The 6,432-nt window shown below is 45.0% G+C and overlaps 1 long non-coding RNA gene across 1 annotated transcript in view; it reads left to right on the top strand.

Moving 5' to 3' along the window:
* Positions 1-1,957: 1,957 nt before the first annotated feature.
* Positions 1,958-6,432, top strand: part of LOC113626774 (uncharacterized) — a 153,384-nt gene continuing 148,909 nt past the window's right edge. The window contains exon 1 of the long non-coding RNA XR_003435266.1: positions 1,958-3,096. This is a non-coding gene — a long non-coding RNA (uncharacterized LOC113626774). The remainder of the gene's footprint in view (positions 3,097-6,432) is intronic.

Below are 6,432 nucleotides of genomic sequence, written 5' to 3'. Positions count from 1 at the left end.
ACCCCTATAATTCGAATGTTGGTGCATTTTATGTTGTCCCAGAGGTCTCTGAGACTGTCCTCAGTTCTTTTCATTCTTTTTTCTTTATTCTGCTCTGCAGTAGTTAATTCCACTATTTTATCTTCCAGGTCACTTATCCATTCTTCTGCCTCAGTTATTCTGCTATTGATCCCTTCTAGAGTATTTTTCATTTCATTTATTGTGTTGTTCATCGTTGCTTGTTTCCTCTTTAGTTCTTCTAGGTCCTTGTTAAATGTTTCTTGCATTTTCTCTATTCTATTTCCAAGATTTTGGATCATCTTTACTATCATTATTCTGAATTCTTTTTCAGGTAGACTGCCTATTTCCTCTTCATTTGTTAGGTCTGGTGGGTTTTTACCTTGCTCCTTCATCTACTGTGTGTTTTTCTGTCTTCTCATTTTGCTTATCTTACTGTGTTTGGGGTCTGCTTTTTGCAGGCTGCAGGTTCGTAGTTCCCATTGTTTTTGGTGTCTGTCCCCAGTGGCTAAGGTTGGTTCAGTGGGTTGTGTAGGTTTCCTGGTGGAGGGGACTAGTGCCTGTGTTCTGGTGGATGAGGCTGGATCTTGTCTTTCTGGTGGGCAGGTGCACGTCTGGTGGTGTGTTTTGGGGTGTCTGTGGCCTTATTATGATTTTAGGCAGCCTCTCTGCTAATGGATGGGGCTGTGTTCCTGTCTTGCTCGTTGTTTGGCATAGGGTGTCCAGCACTGTAGCTTGCTGGTCGTTGAGTGAAGCTGGGTCTTGGTGTTGCGATGGAGATCTCTGGGAGATTTTCGCCATTTGATATTATGTGGAGCTGGGAGGTCTCTTGTGGACAAGTGTCCTGAAGTTGGCTCTCCCACCTCAGAGGCACAGGCACTGACTCCTGGCTGCAGCACCAAGAACCTTTCATCCACACGGCTCAGAATAAAAGGGAAAAAAAAATAGAAAGAAAGAAAGAAAGAGGATAAAATAAAATAAAGTAAGATAAAATAAAATAACGTTATTAAAATAAAAAATAATTATTAAGAAAAAAAAATTTTTTTAAAGTAAAAAAAACCCAAAGAAATAAAAAAAAAATGGATGGACAGAAGAGTCCTAGGACAAATGGTGAAAGCAAAGCTATACAGACAAAATCTCACACAGAAGCATATACATAAACACTCACAAAAAGAGGAAAAGGGGAAAAAATAATATATCTTGCTCTCAAAGTCCACCTCCTCAATTTGGGATGAATCATTGTCTATTCAGGTATTCCACAGATGCAGGGTACATCAAGTTGATTGTGGAGATTTAATCCGATGCTCCTGAGGCTCCTGGGAGGGATTTCCCTTTCCCTTCTTTGTTGGCACAGCTCTCGGGGTTCAGCTTTGGATTTGGCCCCGCCTCTGCGTGTAGGTTGCCTGAGGGCGTCTGTTCTTCGCTCAGCCAGGACGGCGTTAAAGGAGCCACTGATCCGGGGGCTCTGGCTCACTCAGGCCGGGAGGAGGGAGGGGCGCGGAGGGCGGGGCGAGCCTGCGGCGGCAGAGGCCGGCGTGACGTTGCAGCAGCCTGAGGCGCGCCGTGCGTTCTCCCGGGGAAGTTGTCCCTGGGTCACAGGACCCTGGCAGTGGCGGGCTGCACAGGCTCCCTGAAGGGGAGGTGTGGAGAGTGACCTGTGCTTGCACACAGGCTTCTTGGCAGCGGCAGCAGCAGCCTTAGCGTTTCATGCCCGTCTCTGGGGTCCGCGCTGTTAGCCGCGGCTCGCGCCCATCTCTGGAGCTCCTTTAAGCGGCGCTCTTAATCCCCTTTCTTCGCGCACCAGGAAACAAAGAGGCAAGAAAAAGTCTCTTGCCTCTTCGGCAGCTCCAGACCTTTTCTCGGACTCCCTCCCGGCTAGCCGTGGTGCACTAACCCCCTGCAGGCTGTGTTCACGCCGCCAACCCCAGTCCTCTCCCTGCGCTCCGACGGAAGCCCGAGCCTCAGCTCCCAGCCCCGCCCGCCCCGGCGGGGGAGCAAACAAGCCTCTCGGCCTGCTGAGTGCCGGTCGGCCCACCATGTTTTTTGAGAGGATAGAAGTGAGGGAGAAGATATTGGGAGAGAAGTGAAGAATTTTCTGATCTACTTTTGGCTGGATGAGGCTGCTCTAGTTCCTGAGACAAAGTATGGTAGGCCACTAATGTTTTTTTTACATCCAGTTCCATCAGCCTTGTACTTAGTAGAAATCCATACTTAGTGGAGTTAGAATTCTGACCACAGGTTATCTGCTGAACTTAGGTTTTGGTTTTGTGGTGAGTTTTCCTTTTTTATGTGTTTATGTGTATTTTAGTGGGATATTAGGAGAAATTGCATTAGATAACTAAACAGATGCCATTTTTAATTGGAATGATGTAGAGTTTTTATCTGCTGAGCTAGCAAATTGCTCATATCCTGCCTTGTTTCAAGTAACAGAGGAGTAGCTGTGGGAGGCACGGAGTGGCCTAAGTACAGCCCTTATCTGTCTGGTGTGGGAGGAAAGGGAGCCCACTCTTCAGTTTGGGATTGTGTGATGTCGACTGTCTGGCCACATGGGGAATGGGATGCGGATGTTAACACAAGTTCAGATGGATACTGGTGTTATGCCATGATTCCATTTAGGAAAAGGGGGAGCTATTCTTTGACTGATTCATGAAGTATTTAGGAGAGTGTCTGGCAGATAGGAAGCGCTATAAGTGTTTTTGAATCAAACAACCCTATGAGGTAGGTACTATTATCATACCCATTTTATAGATGAGGAAACTGAGGTTCTGTAATTTGCCTAAGGTCACACATTTAATAGAAGGTAGAGTCTGGGTCCACCTCCAGGCAGCTTTGTTCAAGATCTCCCATTCTTAACCACTTGTCAATTGCCATACTTGAAAATCATTTGGGATTCTGCCCTGGGCCTCGTTGAGACCACATTAGTCATCCCAAAATGGAAGACAAATCAGCAGAATTGCTTTTGTTCCCATCAAACGAGGTTTATTAGAAAACCCTCTCAAGTCTTAATGCTGCCGTTGAGAGTGTCGTCTCTTAAACTGGAAACACCAATTTTCCATCTCTCCCCAGGCATAACTGTTGTTCCCTGGAGCAGAATAAAAGGTAAATATACCATGAACTCTTTTGGCAAGGTTCATGAGGTATATGATACCTATACAGACATGTACATACATATACATATATATATTAATATATCTGTGGATGCCTTTCTTCTTTAGGCACCATTATATTCTGAGCACCTTGAATCAGTTTTTTGACTTGGTAGAGATTTTATGTGTGGAATTTAACTGAGCCTTAGCCACTCTCTCTTCCCCTTATGAAGTGTAGCTGCATCACCATTTCATGCTTATGTAGGTAAAATATCAACATAGGTCAGAGGGATCTACCTATGGAGACATCTGCTCCCTGAAGCCCCATGAGTCATCGCCGGGCCATGAAGTGAGTGGGAGAAACATTTGCTCAGCACATAGACTCTGACTGCTGTGCAGGCAGAACCAGGCCACTGGGAGAGAGGGAGCAGCCCAGCGACAACCGGGCTGCAGGCGGCCAGAGGCAGCGTTCTAGCAAACAGCGTCTCGTCTCTCCCCTACTCCTTCCCTAATAGGAGTGGATCCATGCTGCGATAGGTGAGATAGCACACAGGCAGATTGTCCACCAGATGGTACAATCTTCTATTTAAGAAATATTTGAAAGGGCAACAAAATACAGCAGAAACCATCCGACAGTCCACATGGCTAATGCAAAATTAGCCAAAATGATGGCAGCGGCAGTAATGGGGGTGTTGTGAGGTGAGATGTAGGCAAGGCTAAGGGGAGACAAGCATGGTGATGTCTGGTGGGGCAGGTGTCCGTAGAGTTTGAGATGCTTCTCCGTCATTGCACTGTGGGGCTTTGATGTGCTTCTCTGAACCCCGATTTGTAGCCTGGCTTTGAGAATTGCCATGGTCAACGGTGATGGGCACAGCTGTGGTGATCCAGCCCAGCCTGTGTCTCATGACCTGGGGAGATCGCTTGTGTTCTCATTCTGGGTGCAGTGGAACTTTGGTGTCATTACTAGTCTGTGGTTCTTTTCTCATTTCCGTATCTCTGTCAAATGGCCTTTCCTTAATGTCATTCCGTTGTGGCACTATTCATACAAAACTCTACACATCGTCATGAGCATTATCGTGGCTATTAATTGAGCTTTTGTTTTGCTCCAAGTGGGGAGCTAAACACTCCACCTAATAATAGTTAATATACGTTGAGTGGTCACTATATACCAGGGACTGGTTGGAGTGATTTACATATATTGTCTCATTTAATGCCTACAACAAATGAAATAAGTACTATTATTTTAATTTTACACATGGAAAAGGGAGGCCTGGAGATCTTAAGTTATTTTCCCAAGGCTACATGGTTATTAAGAGGAGGAATTTGTCTTCTCCAGAGTCAGTGCTTTTAAATGCTGGGCTCTACTGCCTCTGATATGTACATTTTCTTTTTTCGTTCTTATGACCGCCCTATAAAGATGTTGTCATCATTCCTAAAACAGAGAGAGTTAAAGGAATTCCCTGGGGTCACAGGTCTCAGAGTCAAATCTCTGTTGTTGTTGTTGTTGTTCTCTGGTTTTATTGAGAAATAATTGACATAAATCACTGTATAAGTATAAAGTGTATAACATGTTGGTTTGATCGACATATATTGTAAAATGATTGCCATAATAGGTTTAGTTAACATCTGTTATCTCAGAGAGATACAGTAAAAAGAAAAAAAATTTTCCTTGTGATGAGATCTCTAAGGATCTAATCTCTTAACAACTTTCCTATATAACATACAGCAGAATTAACTATAGTTATCATGCTGTACATCCTTAGTACTTATTTATCTTATGCTTGGAAATTTGTACCTTTTGACCACCTTGCTCCCATTCTTCCTCCCTTGCCTCTCGTAATCTGATCTCATTTTTTGTGAGTTTGTTTTTTTTTAGATTCCATGTATAAGTGAGATCATAACAGTATTCATCTTTCTTGGTCAAGTTTGTCTTACTTCACAGCTCGCGACTGGCCCCCAGGCTAGACCCTCTCCCTTCCGCCAGCTTCTCTAAATCCCCCTCTTTCTCCGCACCGGCTTCCTCAGCAGCCATGCTTGAAACTCTGAGACATATTGACATTGTATTTTGTTACTTATCAAGTCTTATTTCTTCTTCTTTCAGGGCATCCCCTTTCTCATTCCTTTCTTCTCCATCTCCATTGTTACGACACAGTCCAGACAAGGTTTCTTGGCCCTCACAGTGGTAGTAAAAGGTTTTCCACTGGTTGTTGGTTTCCACACAACAAATGGTGTGTCGCTCCATATTGTGCCGTGACTTCTAGGCACGAGCCTCAGAGACACGCTCTGCCATCCTATATTCAAGAGGTAGCTGAACGATAGGATGGCTTTCGCTACTAACTTGTCCCTAAAACTACAAAAGAAGAGATTTCTGTGTGTCTCTGTGTGTACATACATTCACCACAGCCTAAAAATGTAAAACTTTGGGCATGTTTTCCATTAAAATGTATAAATCCATTTATATGTCAGTACATTTAAAAGGGTGACATTATGAGTAGGGATAACTGTCATCATTTTTGTACTGGGCTCCCAGGAGAGAGCTGTTGTCTCATAGGGGCAGGCCATCTTTCTGTTGAAGGCTTCATGTTGACCATCATAGAGGGCATGTTGGGAGTTTGGATGTTTTTGTTTTTGTTTTTGTTTTTGCGGTACGCAGGCCTCTCACTGCTGTGGCCTCTCCCGTTGCGGAGCACAGGCCCCGGACGCGCAGGCTCAGCGGCCATGGCTTACAGGCCCAGCTGCTCCGTGGCATGTGGGATCCTCCCGGACCGGGGCACGAACCCACGTCCCCTGCATCGGCAGGCGGACTCTCAACCACTGCGCCACCAGGGAAGCCCTGGATGTTTAATTCTTGGGATTCAGTAAGGTGTCATTATTCACAGATGTCTTCCTGGGAATTACAACAGATGATGGAACAGAAATGGGATTGACTAACCCATGGACCTTGTATCACAAGAGCAGAAAGAAATAAAAACCCCTGTGTTTTCCATCCCCCGAGGGCTCGGTCTGTTCTCAGGCCTGCGCCTCTTTCTGTTTTCTTCTCTGGAGGGTTCCAGTATCCAGCATCTCTGTGTTAATTAACTCAGCATGTGACACAGAAAGGACTGACAGCATATAGCTGATGTTTTGGATATGCACACAGTTTAAGGATTAGCTCCATTCCAAAGGACAACTTAATATTGCCACAGTACAGTTGTTACTTGTTGATCCGAGGCAAACTTCGAGTTCTGGGCAAACTTCCTTCTGTCACCATCATGCATGTGGACCTCCACTCCTCTCTCACAGGCTTTAGATGTTCAGGCAAAGCAAATCAGTTTTACTATTTTGATTCAACCTAAATAAAATCAGGATG

The sequence above is a fragment of the Aethalodelphis obliquidens genome, unplaced genomic scaffold, assembly GCF_003676395.1.
Source record: "Aethalodelphis obliquidens isolate GAN/ISIS:26980383/991018 unplaced genomic scaffold, ASM367639v1 scaffold19, whole genome shotgun sequence".
Classification (NCBI taxonomy): Eukaryota; Metazoa; Chordata; class Mammalia; order Artiodactyla; family Delphinidae; genus Aethalodelphis; species Aethalodelphis obliquidens.
Note: the sequence above shows the minus strand (reverse complement) of the source record. Positions and strands in the feature narration are given on the sequence as shown.